Source organism: Myotis myotis, unplaced genomic scaffold (genome assembly GCF_014108235.1).
Source record: "Myotis myotis isolate mMyoMyo1 unplaced genomic scaffold, mMyoMyo1.p scaffold_m19_p_6, whole genome shotgun sequence".
In the NCBI taxonomy this organism is placed as follows: Eukaryota; Metazoa; Chordata; class Mammalia; order Chiroptera; family Vespertilionidae; genus Myotis; species Myotis myotis.
In genome coordinates this window covers 22136732-22149001 of record NW_023416368.1, presented here as the reverse complement: position 1 = coordinate 22149001, position 12270 = coordinate 22136732, and the positions used below count along the sequence as shown (strand labels likewise).

Genomic DNA, 12270 nt, shown 5'->3' with positions numbered 1-12270 from the left:
CAAAGTTTTCAAATTTCACAGCTCAGGCTAATCACATAAAGTTAGCACAGAAGAATATACATATCATAAGCCCTGACAAGGTGAAAATAATATTACCAAAATCTGGGAAAATGAGAGGGAAGGAAGGCTAAGCACAGTAATTTTCTTATTTTTAGTAGGTGGGTCAGCAAACTATAGCCTTTGGCCAAATCCAGCCCATGACCTGCTTCTGTTTATTCCATTTCCAACTCAGCTTCAGCTCCTTCTCTTCACCTCACATGTCTATATGTGTCTTTTGGAAATGTGGTTGGGGAATATCTGTACATTCCATAGTCAAGGGCTGGGAGATTCCTTCCTCACTCCCTACAAGACCTGCCTTCAAAAGAGGGTTAAAGAGAATTTGAAATCGCAGGGGGCACCCTCCTCCATGTTTGTGGGGCTATAAGGCAACATCCCTGCCCCCTGTGGTGCCTGCCCAGCCCCCTCACTCAGCAGTTGTGTGAAATGAAGTCTAAACTGAATGCTTCTGAGACTCAGTTTCTCCACCTCCCACCCTGCCCACCGCCAATCCACCCTTCACACTGCAGAGCACATCATGCCCTCTCTCTCCCACCAGCAACCCTTCCGTGACTTCCCGTTGCCCTCAGAACCCATGCTAAATTCCTAAACCAAGACCGACAGGCCCTGCTCCTGTCATCTCATTCCACACGTCACATCCCAGCCTATGATCCAGCACACTGGCTTTGTGTCAATACCTAGGACACATTAAGCTCTTTCCCACCCCTGGGCCTCCTCACTTGCTATTTTTTCGGCTGTGCTCTTGCCTTTCCTGAGCTCTTTTGCATTAAGGAACCCTTTTCAGTGTTTAACCAGGATAACTCTTACCTCCTCAGAACGGCCCTCCCTGACCCTATCAAAAATCCCTCCCATTTTATTTTCTATCCAGCACCTTGTGTGTGGTCTTACTTGTATTTATCACAGTCTGCGATTGTTTTATTTGTTTAATTGCTTTTTTCCTGTCCCTCCCACTAGAGCCTAATTTCCATGAGAGTGGGGACCTGCCTGTCTCCTTGATTGTCATATATTTAGCATCTAGCCTACAATACTTGGCACTTAGTAAGCACCCAGTATTTGTCAAATTAATGGATTTGCAAAATATGTATACTGGTTGCTCCCTCAAGGCTGTTATAGACATTAAAAAATGTGAAAACCCTTGTTTTGGGGGTGAATTCAAAATTCAAAATTTGTATGTTGACGTTTTAACCCTAGTACCTTGGAATGTGACTATATTTGGAGATAGTGGCCTTTAAAGAAGTGATTAAGCGAAAATGAGGCCTTCATATGGACCCTAATCCAATCTGATGAAAGTCCTTATAAGAAAAGGAAAGTTGGACAGAGAGAGACACCAGGGATGCACACACTGAGGAAAGACCATGTGATCATGTGAGTTCTTCTTACAGAAGGCGGCTGTCTGCAAGCCAAGGAGAGAGGCCTTGGGTGAAACCAAAACTGCCAACACTTTGCTCTTGGACTTCTAACCTCCAAAACTGTGATAACATAAATTTCTGTTGTTCTATCCACCCAGTCTGTGGTATTATGTTATAGTGGCCCTAGCAAACGAATACAGCAAACTATAAATTCAACAGCATTAAGCATAAGTAACAACTTAATATTTCAAAGAAAAATGGCTAGGTACTGACGAGGGATCAAAATAGCAAGTGGTTCAAGCTATTGATTTGAAGCAACAGAATTTGCGGGGCTAATTTCTGAGGTCAGAAAAGCAGGGAGGACTTCACAATTTATGGGGTTTAAGGGCAAAAGGAAAATGTGGGCCCCCTTTGTTCATAACACAGGAAAAAAAGTGTCATTAAATATACTAAAATATAAAGCTTTCTCTTTTTTCTTTCAAGTTAAGAATTGTCTCTCCCATCTTATGGTGTTTTATATTTGTTATTTGGTGCTGATCTAAGAATAGTTTAAGATTATGAGCATGAATTTTACCATTCGTCTTTATATTGTGCAATGTTAGTGTTAAGGGCAAATATGAGCATTGAACTCGATTGCAGAATCACTGAAATTGCACAATTGTGTTTCGTAGTTCACACACACGTATGGATATCCGTGTTACCAGAACGGCACAAATGCTGCAAAAATAAATAGCTCGATTGTTTTTATTTTACTTCTTGATCTGTGCATATCCTACCCACATGGCCCGCCTTTGCCTCACTGATGAGCAAGGAAGAACCGAGAGACAAAGGAATTACTGGTTTCCCTATCTTTTCCTTTCCTCCCATGTTACAATTTCAGCCTAAGTGTTGGCTAATTCATGGAAGCAGCATGCATAAGGATGTGATGGGGGATCCTTAGTCATTTGTGTTTCTTAGAATGCCATTGCCTTCTCCTGTGTTCCAAGCAGGTTCTGATTTGAACAGAAGCGTGGCCTCTCGGGGGCAAATGTAACACACTCGCCTTGTACTCACTCTGAGTCTCGCTGAACTTCATGCATCGCGGGTGCAACTGAATTCTGTGTTCGGGGGCATCGTGAATGCTCCATGGGAGGCTGTGTCCGTTATTTTAAGCATCTCCTCTGTTCCCAGGCATGTTCCATTGTCCCACTGGACTTCACTGACAAAACACAAGTTCCCAGATAAAACCATTAAGACTTTCAAGATGGCACAGCGGAACATAGACCCTGAGTCTCTGTGCAAGTGCACAGAGTGCAAAAAGGAAAAGGGAAGCCACTATTCAAGAGCAAAGAAATTAAGTGGGCCCTGGGCTGATTGCAGGCCAATTCCCCAACAACAAGCATGCTCTGGAGATCCCTGCTGTAAAGATGCACCAAGTTCAGTGTCCCAGTGTCCAGCCCTTAGGGTGAGAGACAGGACTCAGCAATGGCTTGCAATGAATTTTCACTCTTGGTGTATAGTCCCCCAGGTCTAGTGAGCTTCGTGAGAGACTGGGAACCTTTAATACACAAAACCCGGGAACTGTTCTCAATCTTCTTTGGGAACTCACCCTGTTTCTAAGGTAAGAACTACCTGGACCCTTGAGTCGCAGGAGAACATCATCGCTTTAACAGGCAGAGCCCGGATGGGTGCCTTGCCGAGACCACGAAGAGGTGCTGGAGACAGCCAGGTGCGTGGAATCCTGAGCTGGACACCTGGAGACCCCCATCGGAGATCAGCTCTGATAGTAAGCATGTGACCTTAGTCAACTCAGAATCTCATTTCTGTCTTTTGCAAAACAAGAGAGTTGGATGTGATGCTTTCCCAAGGGCCCGGACTGAGCTAAAAATAACCAGAACCAGCAAAACTGTGCGACAGAGAAGGCAGAGAGGAAAGAGTGACAGAGTCACGTGCAATAACTTGACCGTGCAGAGGAACTGGAGACGCTTTTAGAAACCACGGTGGGCTGCTCCTGACCGGCTCTTCACAGGCCTTGAAAGTTCCCTGGCTTCTGTGTTCTGACTCGTTCCAGGACATGGGAATGTGGGCTGGGCCAGCCGTCCTGGCAGCTTGTCTCCCCGCCTCCCCACCTGGCGCCGTGCCTTTTGCCCTGTTACCCTCTCGTCCACCTTTGGCCTAGTTTGTGACCCTGGGCCACCGGAAGATCCTAAGGACTTGTGACCTCTCTAACTTCTTATCACTCCTATGTTTCTTCCTAACCCACTTCTGGCCTCTGACCACCTGATGTCCCCAGGAACACTGCTGGAAGCAAAGCCTCAGGTGGCAATAAGGTTAGGAAGAAATCACCGGGGGCTGATCACCTGAGATCTAGCGCTGATGCTGACGAGCTGGGTGACCCCAATCAGGTGCCTTCTTCCTGTGGTCATTGTGTGTTTTTCCCTCCCAGCATCTCTTCTCGGGTGGCAGCACCCCGTTTTTCACTTGTGCATATGGGAACACTCCTCTTTATGAAATCCTAATTTTCTTTTTAATTTTTATTTTTCTATTACAGTTTGCATTCAACACTATTTTTTTAAAATATGTTTTTATTGATTTTTAGAGAGAGAGGAAGGGTGAGGGATAAAGGGATGGAAACATTGAGCTTCCAAAACCAGGCATGTGCCCTGACTGGAGAATCAAACCCGTGACCTCTTGGTTCCTGGGTTGACGCTAAACCGCTGAGCCACACCGGCCTGGCATGAAATCCTAATTTTAAGTGGACTCGACCCTTCCCCCATTCTATGAGTAGGTTCTCACTGCCCTGATCCAATGGGCACATCTCACTTTTCTGGCCACAGAGATGGGTTAGGGCTAAGACAGGACCGTTTAGGGCAGCAGTTCTCAACCTGTGGGTCGCGACCCCTTTGGGGGCCCGAACAACCCTTTCACAGGAGTCGCCTAAGACCATCCTGCATATCAGATATTTACGTTACGATTCATAACAGTAGCAACATTACAGTTATGAAGTAGCAACGAAAATAATTTTATGGTTGGGTCACAAGATGAGGAACTGTATTAAAAGGGCCAGAAGTTGAGAACCACTGACCTAGATGTTTTACAGTCCTCTCAACCCGGCGGGTCCCAAACTGAACGTGGATCCTCCAATCCTCTTGTGTTTCCAATCAAAATTAATGACACCACCATTCACCCAGTTGCTCAAGCCTGAACCTATAAGTTGCCCTCTCCTCCCTCTCTTCCTTCACAATGCTTTCCATGTGCAGGCCTCAGAAGTCTGCCTTTGAAATAGCTCTCATATTTTCACCTTTCTCTCCAACCCTCCTGCCACTGCTATACGTAGGGTGCCCCAATATCTTGCCCAATCACTGAAAAAAATTTCTAACCAGTCTAGAGATGGCTCTCTCTTTCTGGGTTCTGGTTTCAGCCCCCTCCCCTCATCCCTTTGGGCCTAGAAGTGGTGATAACTCTGCTGCTCCTACCCCTGGATGACCATGTGACCCTGTGTGGGCCTCTTTGTTAAGATCATCCTAATGGGAGGGTGTCATCTGTCTTTTAGCCCTTATGCTCTTCCCGTGGAGCTCTTCACCGCCCACAAGCGGACCCCTGCGATGACTCCCTCTCCCGTCTGCTCACCCTCTCCTAGACCTCTGATCATGTAGGCCAGAGGGGAAGAAGGAGGAGGAAGCCGAGAGGCCCCCGGTGGCAGGGCCAGTCTTGACTGTTAGGAAGCCCTGAGGATTTGTGGAGAGAGGAGTGTTCTGGCACCAACTGTTGCCAACTCTTAAATATGTGGTGTGTTTTTTAAATTGAGGGAGGAAGGGAGCAGGAGAGAGAGTTAGAAACACTGATGAGAGAGAGAAATATCTATTGGCTACCGGGGACCAAGCCTGCAACCTGGACATGTGCCCTGACTGAGAATCGAACTGGCGACCTCCTGGGGCATGGAATGATGCCCCACCAACTGAGCCACACCGGTCAGGCTATTGCTAGCTCTTTAGAATGTGAAACTAGCTTCTCTTTAGCCATTGGGTGGGACCCTGCTTGTCAATGCCGGAGCAGTAGCAAAAATGTGACCATCCTTTTATAGACAACCTTCTGGTGCAGGATAAAGCTCCAAACACACAGAGGCTTTGTCACCATAGATCTTTCGAAGGCTAGTTGGTATTTTCTGTGTATTAAGTCTTACTAAAGCTTTGCCTTGAACGCTTACGGGAGGACAGTATTCAGGTAGCTAGCAGTTGATCCTACCTGGAGGCAAGACAGGTGAGGGAAACGGAGCAACTGCACCCAATCGGACCCAGTTAGTAGTGAATTTCCTGCACCTGAGAATGCCACATTTGTGCAGTGCGTTACAGTTTAACAAGGGCTTTCATCCCCCAGTGCCTGGCACATAGCTAATAATCAATACATGTTTTGTAAATGATTGAGTGACTCTGTAGAGTTATTTTCTCCTCCTCAGAATCACCTGAGAAGAGGGGTTACCATCCCTACTCTACAGAAAGGGATACAAGTGCCCAAGGTGGTGGAATAAGTCTCCTGAGACCACACGGCTGCCACCGAGAGCAGCTCCACCCAGAACCCAGGTGTGTCAGGCCCGAAGCCAGTTCATTTTGAGAGGAGTGTGGCCCCCTGTCCGAAGGGGACAGGGCTCCTGGTTCGGGTCAGAGGTCAGGTCGCGTGCCGCAGTCCTCAGCAGGCACTACTACGGCAGGGTTGGAAGCTGCCAGGCATGGGGGGTGGGTAGGCAGAAGTTCAGGCTGCTGACCAGCTGGGAATTGAGCAAAAAGAAAAAGAAAAAGACATCTCGGTGCCAAGACTCCAGGGAAATGTTTGTTGACTTTTTGCTTCATATTCACCACTTCCAACTGGGCTTTGAAGCTAACTTTTTTGATAGAAGGGCTCCCTGGGGTGGGTGGGGAGTTCACAGCCTTGTTACTTGCGGTTCTCTGGGCAACTGCAAGCCCAGAGCTGCGCCAGGATGATGCCTGAATTGCGCAGAAAGTGGAGGGAACTACAGAGAAAACAGAGAGCACTCCGGGAAAAGCAGAGACGGAACAACAAGAATTAAAGGGCAAAACAAGAACCGGTACAACGGGCATTTGTACTGTGCCTTCAGGATGCCAAGGGTCCCTCTCCCGGTGTCCCTCACTGCCCAATTGTCCCTGGTCACACCGCACTAGGAGGGACCCAGCAGCCCTAGCTCTTAGCCAGATCTCTTAAAATGCGCTTCCTGGTGGAGCGATCTGCAAAGGTGGATGTGGATGTTCACTCGCCTGCTCAGAAGCTTTCCTGGCTTCCACCACCGGCAGGATGAAGTCTATGCTTCCTCACGGAGCTCACAGGCCCTCCCGAATCCCAGCTGCCATTGCCAACAAGGTTCTTGAATCTGGGCATTTGTGCAGGTGTCCCTCATTGGCTAACTCCTAGTTATCCTGAGGTTTGAGCCTCAGTGTTACTCTCTCCAGGGACCCCATTTCTACCCCATGTTAGTCCCAGTGTTCATTTTATACGTTCCCATGGAACCATGGACAAATAAGAGAGAGGAAGAGGCAATATCTCTAGAAGAACCTTCTAGCTCATCAAGCAAGGAGGGAAAGGGAAATGACCAAGTAGGGTATTTAAGCAAAGACTTTAAGCACAGAGAGCCAGAGAAAGAAATGACCCGTAATCCAAGGGTTGCCAAGAAGCATATCACCTGCCTCGGAATGATCTCTGCGGGAAAGAGGGGCTTCCTTGGGAGTGATGGAGAGATGTGGAGATGTCCTTCCATAGGAATGAAAGTAGTGAATAAAAACCCACCAAATGTCTGCGTGTGCCTGAATAGAGGTCACACTCACATGAGTGAGTGAATAGGTCACCGGTGAGGCAGACAGAATAGCCCGACTAGAAGGAGAAGCTCTTCTCAGCTCCAGAAAGGCAAGAATGCAGGGCACTGTTGCCTGATTTTCCCACAGAAGCCAGAAGTCCATCTGGGGGTGTGTTGTGTGTATGTCCTTAAATTTCCCCAACTTGTTTATATTTTTTATAGGCACTGACCAGGCCAGAAAAACATCTTGTATGTAGCCCAGAGATGCCAGTGTTTGACCTTTGCACCAAGAAACCTGGCCTCACATGGGTCTGTTTATCTAAACCCGACGGCGCCAAAGCTCCAAACAGCGTGAGTTGCCCGTAGAGAGTGATCAATACATGAGTGACTAAATGAGAACAGAGACTTGTCTGTATCAATTATTGGTACATAACAGCTGGCCAATCAATAGCCCCTGAGTGGGAGAGAGAATAAATTAATAATGAAGGTATGTCTTGCAGTTCAAGATTGCTACCACTAGATGGGGGAGGTTTTTTTTTTTTTAATTTCTGCTGATGAAAGCTTTGTTTTGTTGGAAATTCCTGAATAGGAGGATTTATGATAGAACCAAACAGTTCTCTAGAGAAGTAACATCTTTTGTTAAGATAGTTTTATGGATACGTCTGCAAGTCATGCCTACTTAGTTGTACATCCCACAAATACCAACAACTGTTTTCTCATTGTCTTTGTTATCCCGCTCACTTTCCACCCCATCGGCTTGGGTTACAAACAGTCATGAGAAGTTGTTGTTTCCTTTGGCATTAGAAACAGAACGACCGCTACATGGTGGAGAGGGATGAGGTTGGGTATTCAAGAAGCTCGCAGTCTTTTGGGGTACATAGACCCTTAGCCCAGTTACAATACCATGTATTTGACACTATCACTCTGTGTTTATATGATGCTTTGTGGACCCAGAGAAAAGAGCCACTGCCCATCTTGGCTGAGGAGGGGCAGGAAGTCTTCAGAGGAATAGCTCCTGGGATGGGTGGACCTTGAAGGATGAGAAGGAATTCACCAAGGTACCAAGGCTGGAAGGATATGCTCTCATTCATCTACTAGCCACGAGCATCTATGTGTGCTCAGCACTCTGCAGGCGTTGGGTTCAGTGGTGAACAGGACACCAGGGCTCTGTCCTTAAGGAGCTCACAATGCAGTCGGAGAGATATTTATTAATCAAGGGAGGAAGTAATTGTTTTTAAAATTACAGTTGTGGAAAGAATTAGGAAGGAGAGTGGTCAGATGCTGAGATAGAAGACAGGAAGCAAGATCTCTATGATTCAGAGTGGGTGAGAGGCGTCTCCTCAGAGGTGACATTGCAGCTGCAATGGAGTCCCATCTCCGGGATCACTTTAGCCTTTTACTTTGCCGTTTCACAAATATTTAGGAAGCACTTATAAAAAGCACCTGTCATACAAGCAATGTGGGGGCTGGGGGGCGGGGCAGAGGGGATGCTCCTGGTAGAGAGAATAACAAATGCTCTCTGGGAAGAAAACATAGCCGTGGTGAAACCATTGGTGAAAGGTGGGGAGCCCTCCCAGTATATTGGAGGAAGCGGAAAAAGTTTCTGTCCTATTAAGATAGACAGTGGGAAAGGGAGGACTGAATAAACTAGAACTGAACAACTAGAAGGAGAAGCTCTTCTCAGCTCCAGAAAGGCAAGAATGCAGGGCACTGTTGCCTGATTTTCCGAGAGAAGCCAGAAGCCTATCCGGTGTGTGTGTGTGTGTGTGTGTGTGTGTGTGTGTGTGTGTGTGTGTGAAAGGGAGGACTGAATGGCCCAAAGAGATGGGCTGTGGCCCATTGGCAGAGGAGCCCAGACTTTATCTTAAAACCCAGTCTTTCCCAAACAAGTGTCACACCCATTACAACTCCACCATTCCTGCCGGATCCTCATTCCATCAGAACTATTATTTCCTTATTTTTCTTTCAATAAACTTAATATTTTACCTAAAATATTTTAAAGAAAAACAATATTATTGCTATTACTGTATATTAAAAAACACACACACAGTATCATTGGCCATTAAGAGCAGGCAACCAGAAAAATGAATACAAGACCAAGAAAATGTACAAATGTCCCATGTGGTCCACGTCCTATACTTTAGGATGCGGCAATGGAAGACTTGGGGGGATTTTAATGAGAAAACTGAGGAGAGGAGATTGCATTGCAGCAATGAGTGCTGAAGGTATTTTTCCAGTTACGTCTCCTATAAAACATGGGATAATGATCCTAGCAGCGGTAAAAAGGGATCTTCCCGGACAAAAACTCTCCCCGCCCTTGGAGGGGCTTTCCAGTGGAGAGTTATGAGAGCCCTGGTGACCGGCAGGCTGCTCTGTAAGAACTCAGAGAGCCACTGGGTAAGGACAACCCACTCACCGAAATTCCCATGTTGACTGTCATTTCCTCCAGCTTCAGGTTGCTTAGCTACTTGGCAGATGGTGAATGAACAGATTGAGATAAAGCTCCTAAAAATGAGGAACTAGTTCATAATTCCTGACTGGGGAAAGCCACAATACAAAATCTAAAAGACTTTGGTTCTTCATTCAGACTCATACCTGGAAGCTTAGAGAGGGGTTCCACTGACCCACCCACCTCCGGGAGCACTTTAGCCTTTTACTTTCCAGTTTCACAAATATTTAGGCAGCACTTAAGAAAGTCAGATACTGTGCAGAAATCAAAAGGGTGACAAATTTGAATGCCTAGCAGGTGTCAGGAGAGAAATATCAATGAAAGATGTGGTCCCGTGTGAGACAATAGGGAGTGGTGGGGACTGTGGGGACTTGGAGAAGACAACTCCCATGTGAAAGGGGAACTTGCTGCTCAGCTCCGGTCAATCCTAGCTATGCAGGAACGTCAGATATTTCAACAGAAAAAAAAAAAAAAGCATTGCACAATGGTCATTATATTTAGGGGAAAAGTTGGGAGTGGGAGGAATACCTTTTGAATTTTAAAAGCTGGCAAATAAATTTAAAAAGTTTAAAGCACACCGAGAGCCAAGAAAAATACATCTACAGATGGATGCAATCCAAGGGCCAGTGGGTGACCTCTGGGTGTGACAGAGTCTCAGCCTTTTTGGGGCTTGTGTGTGAGGAGATAAGCCGTGTTCATAAATAACTCCAATAGAGAAGGTGGTGATAAGTGTAGTGTGAGCAAGACACAGTCTAAGAATTCGGAGGAGGGAGGCATGACGGAGGAGCAAAGCCCTACGTGGGGAGTAGGCTTCTCTCCTAAAGCTCTCTCTGGCCAGGTATCAAGAAACCCACCAAAGTCAATGAGGAAGGAAAGGGGGGCATCCCGTGAGCTCAATGGTCAGGTCAAGAGAATAGCTAATGAGGCCAGGCCTGAGCATCACTGTATCCCAGGGAGCATTTTCAAGATGTCCGTGCCTAGCCCTTCCCCCAGACATCCCAAGTAGGAATTTCTTGGGTTGAGAATTATGCACCGAAATCTAAAAAACGTCTCTTCAGTTCATTCTCGTTAGGACCCTTCCCTAAGGACCTCTGCTTTAAGGAGGTGCCCGCCCCCCCCAAATGCTAACTAAAACAACAAATGTGACTCTTTTCCCCTTCCTGTTCCCTTACATTCAAACTGACTAGGATCCCTGGAGTGTATAGTCTGCACCTGCACATGGGACCCCAGCTCTGGGCTTTGGGAAAGCACTGTACCCGCCCACAAGAGAAGGCACCTTCTTATTCAGGTCCAGTGGGGCAGCCACATCTTGTTACTCACACAAAGGCACCTTGTGTTTGTAGCATAGGGATTGCTGTATTTCCAAGCCATCTGCCTCTAAACATTATCTAAGAACAAAGTCTGTAACTCTTACGGTGACACAGGTTATCAGAAAATGCAGCCAAAAGCATATATTGAATTTGCTTGAAATGGAAGACGGGCTTTCTATTCAACATCATGATGTAAATTCAAGTTCACCTACATTTTTCCAACTTATAACTCCAAGTCCTACCAGAATCTTCCCATCGATGCCTCAGTTTTTCAGCTTCTTTCAGGCATTCTTCTTCCAGTTTTCACATCAAAGAAACCCAGCAAGCAGGCCCCATAGTTTCACTGTTATTGTTGCCATGTGAGAGGTTTTTCTGGGCTCGGAACCTGCTGCCCCTCTCCCCCCACACACAGATCATTCCTCCTAAGGGGTTGCTTATCTAAACACCCATTTACCCTAACAACCCTGGCTTCAAACTGTGCACCTTCCCAGAGAAGACACGCAAAGAATGTGGTGCTCCTCCGTGGTTTGAATCACATACATTTCAGTGTCAAGGGGGCTTTTCACATGCAGAGGGTGCCGGCTTCCCCAGGGTGCCCCTCCTCTTCTTTCCCTTCCAGATCCCAGGAAAAAATATGAGTCCTACATGCCTTCTAAGCCGTAAAAGTGGAAAAGACTTGGGACAATGGAGAAGCCCCTGTACTATTAAAAATGAGTGAGGCCCAGCTGGTGTGGCTCCGTGGTTGAGCGGCGACTTATGAATCAGGAGGTCACGGTTAGATTCCAGGTCAGGGTTGTAGGCTTGATCCCAACTGGGAGGCATGCTGGAGGCAGCCAATCAATGATTCTCTCTCATCATTGATGTTTCTATTTCTTTCTCCCTCTCCCTTCCTCTCTCTGAAATAAAGACATATGTTAAAAAAGAATAGTGACTCCATAGATCACTAGCAGCTTCTTTAAAATAGAAATAGTTGCAAACTACATGTGCTGCCCAAAATAAGATGAGGGGAATACCCTTGATTCCTGCCAGAGGAACTGCCCCCAGGAAACGGGAAGTTGTCGGTAGGCTGGAGATGCCCAGTCAGCTCAATCATGCCCTGGTGGACTTGACAAGGGATAGCAAGCCCTTTAAACACCATTACTTTGTGTCTCATGTATTTTGTAGTTTATAGTTTAGAAATCTGTTTATACCCACTGCCTCCTTTCATTTCACTGCAATCTTGAGCAGGGGGCAAAGCAGAATTATTATACTAATTTTACAAAGAAACTTGGGAGCAGAGAAAGGATTGCAGTGGATAAGTTGTGTGGCTGCCAAATATCCCTT

At 46.6% G+C, this 12270-nt stretch overlaps 1 long non-coding RNA gene across 7 annotated transcripts in view; it reads right to left on the bottom strand.

The window, feature by feature from the left end:
• Positions 1 to 12270, bottom strand: part of LOC118657717 — a 67735-nt gene that overhangs the window by 42550 nt on the left and 12915 nt on the right. For all 7 annotated transcript variants that reach the window (XR_004968103.1, XR_004968098.1, XR_004968099.1 and 4 more), the window contains one exon: positions 2460 to 2604. This is a non-coding gene — a long non-coding RNA (uncharacterized LOC118657717). The remainder of the gene's footprint in view (positions 1 to 2459; positions 2605 to 12270) is intronic.